The sequence below is a fragment of the Dermacentor variabilis genome, chromosome 4, assembly GCF_050947875.1.
Source record: "Dermacentor variabilis isolate Ectoservices chromosome 4, ASM5094787v1, whole genome shotgun sequence".
Classification (NCBI taxonomy): domain Eukaryota; kingdom Metazoa; phylum Arthropoda; class Arachnida; order Ixodida; family Ixodidae; genus Dermacentor; species Dermacentor variabilis.
The window spans coordinates 230,284,335-230,302,472 of record NC_134571.1 but is presented as its reverse complement, the minus strand read 5'-3'; the positions used below and the strand labels follow the sequence as shown (position 1 = coordinate 230,302,472).

Sequence of the window (18,138 nt, the reverse complement as noted above, 5' to 3'; positions counted from 1 at the left end):
GTTGCTGTGTAGGCTGCGGCAGCAGATGCCTGCGTCACCCGATTGCTTTGCACTGCAAGTTGCTCATCTTTAACAGCGACTGTCGCCGCAAACAGGTGGGACACCCTGTCCAATCTGTTTCTGCTGCTGGTTGTTGCTCGTTAGTAGACCACCACGTGCGACGAAGGCAGGCACTACGCCTGTAGGTAGGCAGCTCAATGTACCCTAAGAGACCCGTGTATGTGAATGCTCGCTGTTGCCATATGGTTCGTCGCCAATGTATAATGTATTGTCTGAACCTCATGTGGTGATTGATTGCTGTTAATTTTGCTGTTATGTCACTTGGCTACGGTCGCAGTGTTATATTTTTAGAATATTGCGGCCTGGTCGGTTGCACTGAGAAGCAGTCTCTCGAAGTAAGCATTCGCTCCTGCAGCCTGCACAGCGACATAGACTCCCAATTTACGCACACCGTGATTCGTGCTCCCCGTTCGCGCTTTCCTGCTGCAGCAATGGGCAAATTGTGCCTCTGGCCTTTCTCGGCCGCGATTAGGCATGAACGGAGACCAGCATACGTGCTTACATAGTCCGATGCGTATGAAGTTGATAGCCAGATGCTTGGAAAGGCCCGCAAAAGTAGCTGATGGAGGCGATGCCCACGAACGCGACTTGTCCACAGTGAGACAATGTGAGACACCAAGTGTGAGCCACACATTAGCGGCCCCCGAAAGAAAAGAAACGTGCAGGTTGGAAAGGAGTGAACGACTAAAATCTGGGGTAGCCCATGTCGCTGTGTAGGCTGCGGCAGCAGATGCCTGCGTCTCCCGATTGCTTCGCAATGCAATTTGGGCATTTTTAACGGCCACTGTCGCTGCAAACAAGTGGCACACTCTGTCCAATATGTTTCCGCTGCTGGTTGTAACCTGACCACCACGTGCGACGACGACGGTGAGCCGTTTACGAGCTCGCGTCAATGATGCCAGCGTATCTCGACATGGAAATTTTATTTCTGCTATTGCACGAGAATGTACACCGCTTGTCTTCTGCCAATAAAGTCGCGCGTTCTTTTCACTCACTTGTGGCTTGTTTGTATGGGCGTCAGTAGAGGCTTTTGGCAATTAGAACGCACCAGCTACGCGGCAGCGAAGGCATTGAGGCATGCCGCATAGTCTGCAGCATAGAGTTTCCTACAAAAATTACTAGAGGGAACTCTGGCGCTGCAGTCGTTGTCCTACCATGGGAATGATGGGAAGTACATGGATTTGTCTGATTTTCGTGCTTGTGGATTCAGACGTTCTTGTGGCTTTGTATATTACGCCATATAAATCTTATTGTCGTATATTTCGGCGCAAGCTCTATTCTTCGAAGGGCAGAAGATGCCGGGAACGCGTACAATTGCTAGTAATTGCAACGATTTAGCTTGTCGAGATGGCCAAATCGAAACGCGCCAAGCGTCTCAAGGCACTGGCATGCCCGCGATAAATTCATAAGGGCGTTTCATTCGCTTGTCGATACGTGCGTCCGTGGCTTTATGGTTTCAGTACCAGGCTTCTGTGCTAGAGTCCTTGTGTTCGAATCCTGCCATCGGGCAATTTTAATGATGTTTATTTAATTATTTATTCTGCAATATACTGTTGAAAATGAGTTAACAAAGTCACAATGCCGTTTGAAGCCAAAAGGACGAAGTTTAGGCAAATCCATGTACTTCCCATAATTCCCATGCTCGGACAACCGCCCCCATTGCAGCTCCCGTAGACACTAGCGCCAGAGTTCCCTCTAGTAATTCTTGTAGGAAACTCTATGGTCTGCAGGGAAAGCACGGCGCATACCAGCGTACGCGACCGGCAAAAAACGGCCATATTGGATTTTGCTCTAAAAAAAAATTGCACTTCCGCTTCCGGATTGAGCAACGTCATCTGGCGTCCGCCTAAGTAAGTTCCATGCGCTGCCGCTGCTTATTTTCGAACCACGGCGGAAGGTACAGTTTCCCTTCTCTAAGTTGGTTCTTCATTCTATGACCTGCTCCTAGGTGCCTAGGGACAGGATGTTTAGGGATTTTTGAGAAGGCATGATGGTGGCGCCGAGCGACGCCGTGGCGTGTTCGTTCTCCGGCTAGCGCGGACGGCGCGTTGTTCAACGTTGCTTATGTGATCGTGCTTGCGTTGCTTGTGTGTTAGTGGTAGGTTCTGTGTTACTTGGCGGAAAGGCGTGAGTAGTGGTGGTGGGGCAGTGCGATTTGCGCCTCGGTGAGCTCTGGCAGTACAGAATCTGCGTTGTGGGACCCGTGCTATGGTGTCTAGATAGACACCATAGACGCCATAGACACCACCACCCTATCTAGACACCATACCCGTGCTTCCTTGATGTAGTATAGTGTCGCCCCCTGCCAGATCTGTGTTATCATACATTTGTTTCGTAGTAGTTTAGCTAGATGGCGCACCCCCTTCTGTCATGTGACGAACTGGGACCAATCAGGAGGTGTCATCTGGCGTGTGAAGTCCTTTTTAGCAATAAACGGCCGCGAGCCGGCTAAGTCTTCGTTCCGGTTTTCATCAGGAGCAGTTAGCTCCGGGTCTCCCTCACTGCGTCGGCGCTCGCCGCGCGTTCGCTGGCCGCGGCCCCCCCACTTGCCTGCCGCTGCCGACACAACAGTAACTATACCGTGTCCAGAAATAGTTCAATATATAGAATAATTCGATGTAAACGATGTAAACCAACGAGCTTCGTAAGTGAAGCGTCTCTTCCTGTGTCTGCACGGCACGCAAACGCCGCAGACGCACTTGGCGTCGCGAGGCTTCCGAGCCTAGGCCTTCTCGCCCCCTTTGTTCCGCCCTGCTCCATTCTACTCGAGCTCCGGCTTGTCTTCTGCACTGTCCCCCGCACGCTACCGGGCATGGCTTCCTTTACGGCGAACCTTCCCGTTTTTGTCGAATTGCCCGGGCCACCGTTAATTCCGTGGTATCGATGGAAAAAAATTTTTCTGGCCCAACTCGAAGCGGCCGGCGGTGGCGACTGGACGGACGCGCGACGAGCGTCCGCGCTCGTCAGCGCTCTCGGGCGTGAGGGACAACGGAAGTACTTTGCAGACGAGGAGCAGGAAGCAGCAAGGCAGTCGCCCGGCGCAGCGTCACCGTCAAGCGAAGCAGCAAGGCAGTCGACCGGCGCAGCGTCAACGTCAAGTGATGCGGTCCCGCCAGCGTCAGAGTTCCAGAAACTCTTGCAGCGGCTTGACCGGCTGTTCGCCGCGTCAACAAATGTTCTGGCGGAGAGGCACGAATTCACCAGTCGAAGGCAGTCCGAGGGAGAAGGATTCCTGGAATTCATGACCCCATTGAAGGAGAAGGCGGTACAGTGCAACTTCGGCACAACTTATAACGAGCGCGTCCGAGACCAAATAATACATGGGGTAGCAAACGCCAGCGTTCGCGAAAAGTTATTCGCTCATGGCGAAACCCTGTCCCTGGACAAGGCCGAAGAAATTGGACGCTCGTTAGAAGCCTTGCATCGAGCGAACCGCGCGTTCGGCTCCGAAAATGTTCGAAGAATCGAGACAGCTCAACGTGGCGCTCCGTCGACGAGCCAAGATGACCGACTTCTTCCGGGAAGCCGCCAAGATGACCGACTTCTTCCGAGAGGCCGCCAAGATGACCGACTTCTTCCGAGAGGCCGCCAAGAGGGCCGACTTCTTCCAAGAGGCCGCCAAGAGGGCCGACTTCTTCCGAGAGGCCGCCAAGAGGGCCGACATTTCGCACATGGCTCCTCCGGGAACCGTGGTGCATGCGATCGGTGTGGCAGCAGGAACCATATCGCGTCTTACAGAAATTGTCCAGCAAGAAATCGGCGATGCAACGTCTGCCACACGTTGGGCCATTTCGCTTCGGTAGGTCGAAAGACCCAAACAGCGGTGCAACACGTCTCTTCCGCAGAGACGCTGTCTTCGTCAACTTCCGCAGGGCAGCCGTCCGCGTCTGTCTTGACGGTAAGCGCTTTTGAAACTAAAAAAGATTTGGAAGTTCCAGTCGTAGTTAACGGCGTCTCCATGCGGCTGCTCGTGGACACAGGAGCGTCTGTCTCATTGATGACGGCCGAAGATTTTAGAAAGCACTTTGGTCGACAGCACAGACTGTCAAAAACAACAGTGGACTTGAGAAATTTCTCCAAGCAACGCATCGACATTCAAGGCCTGTTTCAAGCCACTGTCCAGTTTTTCCAAAGGTCATGCTCCGTCACGTTCCACGTAACGACTACAGGAACATCACTGCTGGGTTTAGACGCCATCCAACGCTTGGGCATACAGATCGACGGTACGTCGCTGACATGTTGTCTACCTTCGCTTCCTCCAGTACAGAGCCCCACAGGTGTGCCTCCGGGTTTTGATCACCTCTTCAGTGACGAGTTGGGTCTCGTCAACAACTTTGTGCACCGAATTCATCGGCAGCAAGATGCGAAACCAGTATCTTCAAAGTTGCGCCGACTACCCCTGACTCTCCGTGACCAGGTAACAAATGAATTGCTACGTCTCGAGGACTGCGACGTCATCGAGCGCGTCGAGGCTTCTGAGTGGGTGTCTCCACTCGTGGTGGTGCGCAAGAAGGATGGAACCATGCGGCTCTGTGTAGATCTACGGGAACAGGACAGTCTTGTGCCTCAAGTTCAAGAAAGGGTCTTGCAAAAACAGTGGCAAAGTAAGCAGCGTGCAGACAAACGTAGAGGTGCTCAGGCAACTTGTGTCAAGGTGGGAGACACCGTCAGAATTAGATTTAACAGGAAAGGATTTTTTAAGTACAGTAAACCTCGAACAGGTAAAGCCCAGGTAGGACCATCTATTTTTGTACTCAGTGATGGGACGACATGGCATGTGTCTAAGTTAACCCTAGTGATGAAGGATCCAGCAGGTAGTATACATTGCGTACAAGTGATGGAGACTTCTTGTACTCATATTCAAATCTGGATAGTCATTCCGATGACTCGTCTGTAGTGACAGCGTCTTCTCACAGTTATAAGCATCAGCTAAGTAGTTCGTCTGACGGTATCACTTCCGAGTGTGCACAGTCAGCAGTCGTCTCTGATTCCGTGGGGGAATCGGTAGCCTCCCAGGACTTGTTGGGACTTCGAGAGGAGCTTCCTGGGCAACCCTCTCCAGCTTTGAGCGACACCCACATTCAATTGTCCAATCAGGGGGAGGGAAATAATAGTGGGACGACTGGGTCTTTAAAGTCGACCGATACGCGTCGCAACCCCCAAAGTTCTTCTGAGGTACGCACGCGTCCTCATCGTGACAGAAAACGGCCTCCGTGGCTTGATGATTTTGTTTTCTGAGTGTAGAGCGTATTGCCGTCTCAGGCAATTCACATGTTTCATTAACACAGGTATAAAACGTGTTCCTTGCTGCGGTGCAGCGAGTCTTGTGTCGTGTTCCTTGTCAGATTTTGTTTTGAGTGACTGCCTGTGTTTTGGTACCCCAAGTCTGGTGCGCGTGTGGACTTGGGTGGGAATAAACTGAATCGTTGTGGACTTAAGTGCGTGCCTTGTGGCGACTGGTGCGCGTGTGTGTGAACGTGGGGGGGGGGGGACGAACTGAATTTGTCCTTGGACTTAAGTGCGCGTCTTGTGTGCGCGTTTCACTGTATGCTTACTTCATTTCCAGGGGGGATGATGTAGTATAGTGTCGCCCCCTGCCAGATCAGTGTTATCGTACATTTATGTTTCGTAGTAGTTTAGCTAGATGGCGCACCCCCCTTCTGTCATGTTCTCCTGTGGTCGAGGCTTCAGCCACTTCGTTCGTAGCTAAGTACTTTTTTATCTTTATTAGCTAGTGTTTTGAAGTGTTATCTGTTGCATGGAGTAGAGGCGCAAATTTTGAATTCTTGCTAAGAGTAGCAAACGTAGCGGCTTTGTCTACGTGTGGCGGCTCCCCCGTTAGGCCTAGTTGGTAGGAGGGACCTATTGATAGGCTTAATTAATTCTTTCATCTAGCTCCTCGGATTCTTACATGGGGTAGGGAGTGATAATTCTTTATTTTAGCTTGGGATAGCGGTCGAGGTCGGCTTTGCTTGAGTGATTTGGCGAACTTCCTCGTTGGGCCTAGGGACGTAGGCCTAGCGATGAAATCGAAGAACGTGAAGGCCGCGGGGGACGGGGAGCAAGTGCAGTTCGACGAGTGCCTGCGATGGTGCTTCCTCGACGAAACTAAGTTCCAGAATTTAGCAGACGCAGAGGGGTCTAGCTTCACGTGCAGGTCGTGCGAGGGCATCAGGGAAGCTGTCCAAAAACTGGAAGGGAAACGCCGGCTAAGTTCGACGAGCTTAAGGCAGACCTGAGGGAGGAACAGGAGAAGCGGGTAGCACTGCAGGCGAAAGTTGACAGTTTCGTCAAGGTGGAGGCGGCCCAGGCCGCGCAGTTAGTAAGGACCGTGGCTGAGCTTGAGGCAGAAAAAGAAAGGAGCGCCGAACTGGAAAGGCGGCTCGACGCGCTGGAGACGCGGGCAGCGGAGAAGGTCGGGTCAGGACAACAAAGTGCTGGCAAAAACTCAGAAAGTAGGGTAGAACCTACAGGCGAAGTGGGAGGCAGGGAGCCAGATCAAGCCGTCCTCAGCTCGCCGCCGGTGAAACGGCGTAGTTATAGTGAAGCTGCACAACGCGCCCCGAGTGAGGCGACGCTGCAGCCACAGGGGCGCCAGCGGGCGCAAAGGGAGGGGCAGCGGACACAGGCTGCAGTCGAACGGTTTGCACGTAGGAGGGTCCTGGTGATAGGGGACTCCAATGTGGGGAGGGCCGAACAGGGCGTGATGGCGAGAGTGAAGGCGGACGGGCGAGTACAGGTGGAGGCGCAAGTGGGCAAGGGCATGGCGGAAGCAATGACCAAGGCGCGGGAAGTAGTTGGGGTCAGCACGGAGAGCGACAGCTTGGTCATTATGCACTCTGGGCTCAATGACGTGCTTAAGAGGAGAAGCCAGGACCTTGAGAGGCACATTGATACTGGGCTGAGTAAGCTTAGAGAGGCCTCCGGGAGGGTGCATGTGACCATATGCACTATCCCAGATGTCCAGGGCCAGGCTTACCAGGCTTACCAGGGTGGTTGAGGCCAATCGGGTCATTAGGAGTCTGAGCGGACGACTCGGGTACAGCGTGATGGAGGTCAACAGGGACGTGTACGGAACCGGCTTCCGGCCTTTTGTGCAGGATGGCATTCACTACAGTGCTGCCACTGGCAAAAGGATAGGGGGCAGGATGGGTCGCCAGGCAACAGCTTTTTTAGGGAGACCCAGAGCCCTAAAAGCAGTGTAGGCGTGGACGATTCGAGGCAGGAGCCACAAACACGCAAACATCGGTACTGTAGGAGAGGTGACAGGAATAAGCGCAAGATCCAAATTAAATCAGACATAGGGTTCATTAACATGCAAGGTGGCAGAAATAGGCTAAAATGGGAGTAAATCGAAGAACAACTAAGACAGGAGAACTGAATGGTTTATGGGTTTGTAGAGACACATCTTAGGGACATGGAACAACCGCCCTGTAACCCTGATTATGCATGGGAATACTGCAACAGAGTGCAGGGTAGCAGAAAGGGTGGGGGAATTGGAGCACTCATTCATAAAAATACAAATTGGCAAAGGGCCAAACAGGAATGCAAGGAGCATTTATGGCTAAAAGAAACACTTCTAGGCTTTGGACAGGATCAAATGCATCTAAAGAGGAAAACAAAAAATGTTGGACTGTATAGCAGCGGACATCAATGAGCTAGGAAAAGGATGTGAAGTAATTGTATTAGGAGACATGAATGCGCATGTTGAAGATATGGATGGGTAAACAGACTCCACAGGTAACATGCTGCTGGATATGTGTGAGAGGCTTAACTTAGTTGTCTGTAACTCTACCGAAAAGTGTGACGGGATCATAACATGGGAGGTAGGGGGTCGACAATCGACGATAGATTATGCGTTAATGTCACATAGGATGTACGATAGATTAGGAGCCATGATTATAGGTGAACAGGGCTCCAGAAGTATAGGTAGTGACCGCAAACGTATCAAGTTGAGTTTTAAGAGGGAAACTAAAGTACGAACGACGCGCGAGGAAACGCCAGATGTGATTTTTTACTCAGAAGACCAAGTGGAAATAGCAGCCAAACAAATTGAAGAGGAAATATCAGAGGGTACTGAAACTGATTGGACTTGTCCAAAGTTAATGAGACTATTTGAGCGTGAGCTAGGTAAGGCGCGAGTCAGGAAAACAAGGCAAGGGATACGAAAACTCAAGAGCTGGTGGGATGAAGAGGTTAAGAAGGCCATAAAGAAACGTCAGGAAGCCTCCAGGGAACACAGGTATTCCAAAAGTAAGGGAGACCCTGAAGCAGAAGTAGAGAGGAAATGGGTAAACTGCATAAAATGCAAAAGGGAAGCATCCTATTTGATCAACGAGAAAATCAAGACAAAAGGGTCCCAATGGCTGTCAAAAATAAGCAATAAAAAAGATAAACAGGCAGCTAGAAACTTCTGGCAACATATGGACTCCTTGGGTGATAGGACAAGCCTAGAGCAGAGGTATATAGTAACAGCTCAAGGTACTCGGTTAGAAGGAGAGGAGGCAATGGAGCATATAAGAACCATGACGAGGGAAAAATTTACAAAACAGAGAAATGGTACATACAGTACGTCGGAGAGGGATAGCCCGGTCAACCCACTGCTTTCGCTTGGACAAAAAGAGTGGGAAAGGGCTGAGAAGAGGGTACCAAGTAGCACATCGGAAGGCCCCGATGGTATTCGAATTACGTTAATAAAGAAATTGGGCCCGAAATCTAAGAAAGCATTGAGGGAGGTGGTGAGCAAAATGCTAGTGGATGGTAAAGTACCTGACGAATGGAGGCTAAGTAAGATGAGAATGATATATAAGGGAAAGGGGGACAAAGCTGACATAAATAACTACCGGCCTATAACAGTGACGTCAGTGGTTTACAGGGTGGTTATGCAGATTATAAAGGACAGACTGCAGGCATGGGTAGAGAACGAGGGGGTACTTGGAGAGCTACAAAATGGGTTCCGGAAGCATAGGAGGCTAGAAGACAATCTGTTCTCGCTAACACAGTGCATTGAAATAGCTGAAAAGGAACACAGACCCCTATGGCTGGCTTTTTTGGACATCAAGGGAGCCTATGACAGTGTACTTCAAGAGGGCTTGTGGGGCATTCTGGAAACTTTAGGAGTGCAAGATGGAGTAACCAATTTCTTAAAAGGTATCTATAAAGGTAACCGGGTGATTATACAATGGGAAAAGCAGGTTTCGGAGCCTGTAATGATTCGGCGGGGGCTTAGGCAGGAGTGCCCATTGTCACCTCTGATGTTTATGCTGTACCTACAAGGTTTAGAGGCCAAAATACAGCAAAGCGGACTCGGCTTCAACCTATCATTTTTCAAAAAAGGAAAATTGATTGAACAGTCATTATCAGGACTGATGTACGCGGATGATATTGTATTAATGGCTGACAATGCAGAAGATCTGCAGGAATTAATGGACATATGTGGTACAGAAGGAGACAGATTAGGCTTGAAGTTTAGCAAAGAAAAATCAGCAGTCATGATTTTTAATGATAACATTTGCGGCGAGCATAAGATACAGGAGGCCACGCTGGAGATAGTCGATAAATACAAGTACCTTGGGGTGTGTATAAATAATGGCATTGAGTATCTGACAGAGTACAAAAAATATCTAACGACTAAAGGTAACAGAAGTGCAGCGATTATGAAGAGTAGGGCACTGTGGAACTACAATAGGTACGAGGTAGTACGAGGGATATGAAAGGGGGTAATGGTACCAGGCCTGACTTTTGCCAATGCAGTTCTATGTATTAGAACAGAGATCCGGCAACAGTTGGAAATTAGGCAACGTGGTGTGGGTAGGCTGGCTCTGGGAGCACATGGCAAGACACCAAATCTTGGAGTGCAGGGGGATCTGGGATGGTCTTCTTTCGAGGGCAAAGAGGCTAGTAGCAAGATAGCATTTGAGGAGCGATTGAGAAAAATGGGGGAAATTCGGTGGGCTAGGAAGGTTTTGAGTTACTTATACACGAGGAATGTTGACACGAGGTGGAGGAAGCGAACTAGAAAATTGACAAGCAAATACTTGGGCAGTAGCGGGGGGACAAGTAAGGAATCATCTGTCAAGAAAAAGGTTAAGGAGGCAGAGAGGGGTATGTGCAGTACAGAGATGCAAACCAAATCGGCATTGGAGACATACAGGACGTTTAAGCAAGAAATAGCCAAAGAAAATATTTACGATAACTCTAAGGGAAGTTCATTGTTGTTTGAAGGCAGGACAGGTGTACTGCGGACTAAAACGTACCGAGCCAGATACCAGGAGATAGATTTGGTGTGCGAGGCGTGTGGAGAGGAGGAGGAAACGGCTGAACACCTGATATTTGCTTGTAAACAACTTCACCCTGCAGTTGAATCTAACGGGGAACTATTCAAAGCCTTGGGTTTTAAAGACAGTGAAAGTAGAATAGACTTTGAACAGGTAGAAATAACTAAACGGAGACTATCTGATTGGTGGATAATATCAACCCAAAAGTAAAGGAGTAAATACATAGGTATGCATGCATATAGAACCATTAAAGGCTAGGTGGCGCGCGCCGCCGCCGCCCGATTCAAAGGGCTGAGCCTCAATCATCCATCCATCCATCCATCCATCCATCCATCCATCCATCCATCCATCCATCCATCCAATGTGACGAGCTGGGACCAATCAGGAGGTGTCATCTGGCGTGTGAAGTCCTTTTTAGCAATAAACGGCCGCGAGCCGGCTGAGTCTTCGTTCCGGTTTTCATCAGGAGCAGTTAGCTCCGAGTCTCCTTCACTGTGTCGGCGCTCGCCACGCGTTTGCTGGGCACGGGCCCCCACTTGCCTGCCTGTGCCGACACAACACTTGACAATTGAAATGTCGAACTGGCCTAGCACCTCGGCAGCGGAGTTCTGCGAACCGCGATGTGGCGTCGCCGTGTCCGACTTTGCTTAACGGACATCGGGGGATGTGCTGCTCGCTACAAGTCATGGAAATGCGACTGCGTCGACCGCCCATGCACTGTTCAGCGCTGAATGTGTTTTAGGTGTGCTGTGCTTGAAACGAGTGGTGCAGCCGTGCAGCGGGGGGGGGGGGGGCGGGGGTGTTGGAGGCGCAGAGTGCCTTGGTGGTCTCCATTTGCACGTTCACAGATATGTGCTCCCGTTTTGGTCTCATTAGCGGCTGTCGCGGGATTGTGGTGTGCTCCTTGCCTAGTATGAAGTTTACGATGCTAACACACAGCATGTTCACGTTTTTCCGTGCTATATGTCATTTGCATGACGACCGAGTTGAAAACAAGGCATATATGTCTGTGTTGTTTGCATTTGTGTGTTGTAAATTACTTCCTATTGTGGAAGTTCTGGCAGTCTTATTACGCAAGGAGTACGAACGTAAACATATAAACATATTTCTGTGTGTCTGAAATTTTGAATTTCCCATAATAGCCTTTACGACTGATAAGCGGGCTACACAGCCTGTGTGAATCAGCTACCTTTTGTTGCGACGCTCTTCCATGTGGTAGACTGATGCATGGTGCGCGTTTATTTCTGTACTGTTGTAAAAACCATTTGATTATTCACCCAATTAATACAAATGTACTGCTTCTTCGCCGCAGTACGTTTTAGTTACGCGCTGAAGGATACTAAAAGTGGGAGGGGACCGCTATCACCCAGCATAGTATGGCAGCATAAAGGTCCGGCCACTTCGCGGATTCCGGCCAGTGGGCACGGCAGGGGCACAGCGACAATGCCGCTCACGAATCCTTTCCTGTTTTTCGTTCAGGCCGTGCTCTTCATCTGCCCGACACCCCCAGCCATCGAGACATGCTTCGGCCTTTCTGCGGCTGAGACGACGGAATACTGTATCTTCAGGCCTACCAGTCCGCAGAGATGCGATATCAGTGACATGCTCCCGGACATGCGCACATGGGCACCGTTACTTGCCGGATTTTCCTCGCCGTCATCGATTACGTCAGAGTTTTGGCAGCATAAAGGTCCGGCCACTTCGCGGATTCCGGCCAGTGGGCACGGCAGGGGCACAGCGACAATGCCGCTCACGAATCCTTTCCTGTTTTTCGTTCAGGTGAGAGACTATCGCCTAACGTATACCTATCGCAGTGACAATGTTTGCCTCTTGCTTCTGCCGTGCCCACGGTCTTTGAGTGATATGCTTACTGCGATTTACCATTGCTTTGTGAACCTACTGCCTACCTGTGGTGACGTAGAGACTAACCCGGGACCGTCTACTGCAGAGATGCTTCAGACCCTAATTGATGATGTTCATGAACTTAAACACACTGTGCAAGCTACTAACAGCAAGATTAACGAAACAAGTATTAAGTTGTTTTCAATTGACAAGAAGCTTGACGATATTTCTGCTACGGTGACTAATTACACGAGCAAGGTTGACGAGCTCAGTCAGAAGTCGAAAAACTGGCTTTGAAAGTAGACGACTTGGAGAATAGGAGTAGAAGAGAGAACTTGATTGTATATGGCATAAAAGAATCGACCGAAGAAAATTGGCAATCCCTCGAACAAGTCGTGACTAAAAACATTCTGACTGACACTCTAAAGGTTCCAAACGTGGCTATCGAGCGTATTCACAGAATTGGCCGCCCAGCCGAGGGCAGATGCCGACCCGTCATATTTAAACTTATGGATGGCAGAGATAAGGTCAATATTTTGAAGAGTTGTAACAAACTGAGAGGCACAGCCTATAGCATATCGGAAGATTTCTCCCCGCGGGTACAATCAATCCGAAAGAAGCTCTGGGCTGCTGCTGCTGAATACAGGAAGAAAGGTGCCAAGGTCGTGCTGTCATTCGACAAAATCAAAATTAATGGTAAACTGTTCCAATGGGACGACACTCAAGATAAAATAGTCCCGCTAGCTTCACAATGACGGCCTAACTGTAACTTCGGAAATAAGAGTCCGCTTAAGAGCCGCAATTTAGGCCATAGAGACACAGTTCAAAGCGAGTTCTCTGTTCTGAACATTAATGCCCGCAGCATCCGGAATAAAACGGAAGACTTCGAAGGTCTTCTTTTAACGTATGAGCCTGATGTTGCAGTGCTCACCGAAACGTGGCTCCATGATAACATATCCGATAAGGATGTGATACCTCATTCGCACGAAATTATCCGCCATGACCGCAGTTCTAGAGGGGGTGGGGTAGCCATTGTGATAAAGAAAGGAACAGATTACACGCTTGTACCACACCATACTAGCATAGAAATGGTCTGGATCCGACTTCATACTTGCAAACACAGCATCTTTATTGGCGCCGTTTACAGGCCTCCAAATTCAGATCTAGGTATGCTCGAGACGCTGTATGACTTTTTGAATGAGCACAAAAAGCGATATTCACATGTCATTTTGTGTGGTGATTTTAACTTGCCAAAAATCAACTGGGAATCCTTGAGCGTCTCATGTTCATGCCGGCATTCTGATTTGCTACTCGATATTGCCTTTTCTTGTAACTTGAAGCAGGTTGTGGCTGAACCATCGCGAGTTACTGCTACCACGGGCTCACTTCTAGACCTTGTATTTGTGTCTGATGCTATTGAAAGGCTGGGTTTCACGGTTAATATTGTGCCTGGTATATCCGACCACGATTTAGTGCTTTTCAAAACCAATATGGCACGACCAATCACACGCCAATCAACAAAACAATTTTACGATTTCAATGACGCTGAAGAAGAGAGTATTTTAGACCTTCTTGAACAAGAATACGACAATTTTTTTGCAAGGTACAGTGAAGGCCACACAAGTCCGAATGAATTGTGGTTGCACTTTAAAAGTACGGTACATATGTGTATTCATCGGTACGTCCCGCTGAAGAAAAAGAAAATTCATAGCCACAGTCCATGGATTACGCGAGAAATAATTCACCTAAAACGTCGCGTAAGCAGACTTTCCCGTAACATTTCGAGGGCTGCACACAGTACTGTGGCGTCACTTCGTAGAGAGCTAAGAAATCAAATAAGACAATCAAAATTCCAATTCATAAATGTAAAACTGCACAACTTCCTCATTAATGACCCGCGAAAATTCTGGAATTATCTAGCTCAAAAAAAGGACCCCATACACAAATTGACAATAAATGACGTGGACGTTAGTGACGGACAACAAATAGCGGCAACATTCAACGACTATTTTTCTTCTGTGTTCCTGCGTGGTGATGGTCCGTCTACCAATTTCAGATCAACCAGCTTCCAGATACCTGATCTTAGCATAGGCGAAGAAGGCATTTTTTCCGCCCTTCTACACCTGAATACAAAGAAATCATCTGGACCTGATGATATTCCGAACACGTTTCTTTCCAGATACGCGGAATGGTGTTCGAAATTCCTCTTTATTATATTCCGTACTAGTCTACGAGAGGGTGACGTTCCCAGGGATTGGAAGCTGGCTAAGGTTATTCCTGTGCACAAATCTGGTACCAAACTCTGTGTCGCTAATTACAGGCCAATTAGCTTGCTGTGCACCGCAGGTAAAGTTATGGAACACTTTGTTTTCAAACACATCGCCTCATTCTTGGAAGACAATAATTTTTTTTCTGAGGCTCAACATGGATTTCGTCGCGGGTTATCTGCTGTGACACAGCTAATTCACACTACCAATGATTTCTGTAAAACCCTTGACAAAGCAGGACAAATAGATGCCATTTTTCTGGACTTTGAAAAAGCCTTCGACCGCGTACTGCATAGTAAACTTCTGCTAAAACTTAGACACATCTTACAGAATCAACAAATTTTACAGTGGCTTGATTCATACCTATCTCACCGGCAACAGTACGTCCAGATATCCAGTTCAAGCTCACCCATCGCTCCAGTATTTTCAGGAGTGCCACAGGGCTCAGTCCTTGGGCCGCTTCTTTTTCTTATATATTTAAATGACCTAAAACTTGACTCTCCTGTGCGGGCCCGTTTTTTCGCAGATGACTGCGTAATTTATCACACAATTCTCGCCGAACGTGACCAGCTCGTTCTAAACAACTACTTGTGTGCTGTTAGTAATTGGTGCCAAAACTGGTCGATGACATTAAATGTCACGAAATGCAAACAAATGACCTTAACCCGAAAGAAAGATCCACTGAAGTATTCGTACAAAATTAATAGCGCTCCTCTAGAACCAGTAGAACAATTTAAGTATCTTGGCGTAACGATCAGCTCGAACCTCAGTTGGAGCCCCCACATTAAAAACATGGTTTCAGTGGCATCCAAAAGACTATGGCTAATAAGACATCGGTTAAAACATGCAACCACTAAAACAAAACTTGTAGCTTATACTTCGCTCGTGCGCCCCCTACTGGAATATGCTGACGTGATCTGGGATCCGCACACTAAAACGAATGTAAAAAGTATCGAGGGGGTTCAGAGAAAGGCACTGCGATTTATACAACACGCCTACGGAAGACGGGTATCGATATCTGATCTTCTTAGCCGCTCCGGTCTTCCCACCTTGGAATCTCGTCGAAAAATGCACCGTCTGAAGATGCTATTTGCAATCATTAATAATCATACCAAATTAGACTTCCACACTTACATGCAGTACAACAGAACCCGACAGACTCGACACAAACACGACAAAACAATTATAATGCCTCAGTGCAGAACCAACACATACAAGCTGTCGTTCTTTCCAAGAACGATAGCAGACTGGAACAAGTTGCCCTACGATGTGGCCACCTTATCATCACCCGATGCATTTTTTTCAGCAATCAGTTCTAGCCAATAAACTTTGTGAGCTCGTTTTTTTTTCTTTTCTTTCTTTTTTGGATTTGAATGTAACGCGTTTGCATCTTATTTTGTTTGCTTTGCTTCGCAGTAACCTTCTGTGTGCCTATGTGGTTCTCTGTCGTAACTGCTACTGTTGTTGTTTTCTTGATGGACCATTAATATGAAAAGCGTCATGTACCCACTCCTGCCCTGGCTACCAAATGGCGGCCGGCAGTATTGAATAAATAAATAAATAAATATGTCCACTCAGGCGACCTGAGAGGCGGTGGTTGCGCGAGTGTATAATTAAAGAACTCTTTTTATGTCCAGTGACAGTGGCCCCTTTCCACTTTTAGTATGCTTCACCGCATTACATAGATGTATTGCGAAAAAGGTAATCTTAAAAAGCTCATTTATGCAACGTTTTTTTCGTAGCTTGCTACACCGCAATACAGGAGTGTAGCATCGTGCAGTAAAGCATACTAAGAGTGGAAAGGGCACATAGGTTTACTCATTATTTTCAATTGTGATATAATTTGCAAGTGCATCTGTGCTCTTGGTAAGCCTTATTGAAAATTCTTTGTACATTACAAATTCATATTGCCGGGAAGCTTACTAAGGCACATTCGCCATTTTGTAATGCATTATTCACCTTCAATGCAGGAGCACAATGCGTATTCATGCCTATGCTTCTGGCTGGACTGCACGTGCTCTTTGAGAATTGATTCGTTGTTCATAAGTGCACTGGTACTCTAAACTGGAGGGCTGAAGTTGATACGGAAGCACAATTTTTATTAAGGGGACAAGATGTTGCCAAGGTGGTTGTAGCAATTTTTTCTTCTTCCAGGTACCTTCTCTACTAGAAGCTTCCATTGCACTGTTTCGAGTCTCTTTGAGCCAGCACATAGTGTATATAAAAATCGGACACCGATTGGGAACATCACCTATGCTCTCTGCAGTAAGCTGCGCACAGGATAAGTTCATGCCTATCTATAGAAAAAAATGTAGCATGACCAGACAAAATAAAAGGGGGTGGGCTGCAGCAATACTAAGTGTTAAATGGTGCCTTATCCTTTCTGTTGAGTTTTCTGTTTTGTGCTTTTTATTATATGGATCCTCCACAGTAACCACTAGAGTGCCGAACTTGAGCTTGTTGGTTTCAGATCTCATGGTTGTTACTAACAAAACAGTGTGATAAACGAACAAGGGCTTAAAGGCATCCAGTCACCTTGCTTATCTCATGGTGTTGCTTCATGAGCACCGTGAGCCTCCAGACCAACTAGGAAGGGTAATTTGTTGCAATCACTTCTGAACTGTATTGCAACCAAACGAACAGTGCTCTCAATGACAACTTTTGGACAGTAGAATGCTTGCACCCAGCAAAGTCTAAGAAGGAAGCATTCAGGATGTGCAAGTGGGCCTTTTGAAGCTGGCATCATTGCTCAAGGGGCTTTGCCTGCTGCCCTCTTTATGGATACACAAAGATGATTTCCTCTTTGAGAGGGATTGTTTCAGGGGTCGTTACATGGCAACAGTGTTGGATGTTTAGTAGCAGAGAAGCTTGTCTTTGCCCACTGTCAATAATCTGTTCCTTCTCCAGTGCCCCTGTGAAGTGTCCACTTTTTGGATGCAATGTGCTCTCCATGCATGCATGTATTTTTAGCTTGTAAATATGTCTATTACCCCTTGCCTCAAGCTGGTCCTTGTTGATGCCACCCAGGAAGGCATTGCGGAGAATGGCGATGCGGGCTTACAAATCAGTGTTGCCAGTGAAACCAGATTAATGGAGCTGCCGTTTATTTCTATCCACTCCATCTTCATCCAGTTACAATGAGCAGTTCTTTGTCCAAACAGAAGGCATGTGTAGTTGGTCATGCATAGCCTGCGCACTAAGACTTGTTGGCGTGCCTCAGAACCTTAGCAGTGTCTATATGCAAAAACATTCTGATGTGTTGATGACTTCCTTCTCTTTATCACACTTTGCCTGATGAAGCCAGCAACTCGGTCAATTAGATGTTCAACAGGCTTCCCATTAGATTTCCCAGCGTCTCCTTTACCACGGTGCTGCTCATAGATATCTGTTTTCTTGCGTGACCTTGCACTGCACTTAAACCATGGCCACACCTGCTGAACCTATAGTATGCGATCAGAAAAGTGCTATACATCACGTTGCTCCAAACTCATGACATGTGCTACAAGGCCTTGAGGAACACCCTCATTAATTTCCACCCTCATCATACTGTACAAAGCTTCGCATGACAAGTGCGACAATTAACATCTGCTGGTTTTTCAGTGCTATTCCTGTCCAGCTTGCTGAAAGCTATCCCGAGTGTTTCAAAAGTAGGACTGCTGCCGGACAAGAAGTGCATAAAGCAAGGTTAGCTA

General features: G+C 48.0%; 2 long non-coding RNA genes across 3 annotated transcripts in view; one reads left to right on the top strand and one right to left on the bottom strand.

The window, feature by feature from the left end:
* Nucleotides 1-18,138, top strand: part of LOC142580178 (uncharacterized) — a 200,048-nt gene that overhangs the window by 116,724 nt on the left and 65,186 nt on the right. For both annotated transcript variants that reach the window (XR_012827607.1, XR_012827608.1), the window contains exon 2: nucleotides 11,817-12,116. This is a non-coding gene — a long non-coding RNA (uncharacterized LOC142580178). The remainder of the gene's footprint in view (nucleotides 1-11,816; nucleotides 12,117-18,138) is intronic.
* The window catches only part of LOC142580179 (uncharacterized), a 77,031-nt gene that overhangs the window by 13,878 nt on the left and 45,015 nt on the right, over nucleotides 1-18,138 (bottom strand). The gene's annotated exons all lie outside the window — the stretch shown is intronic.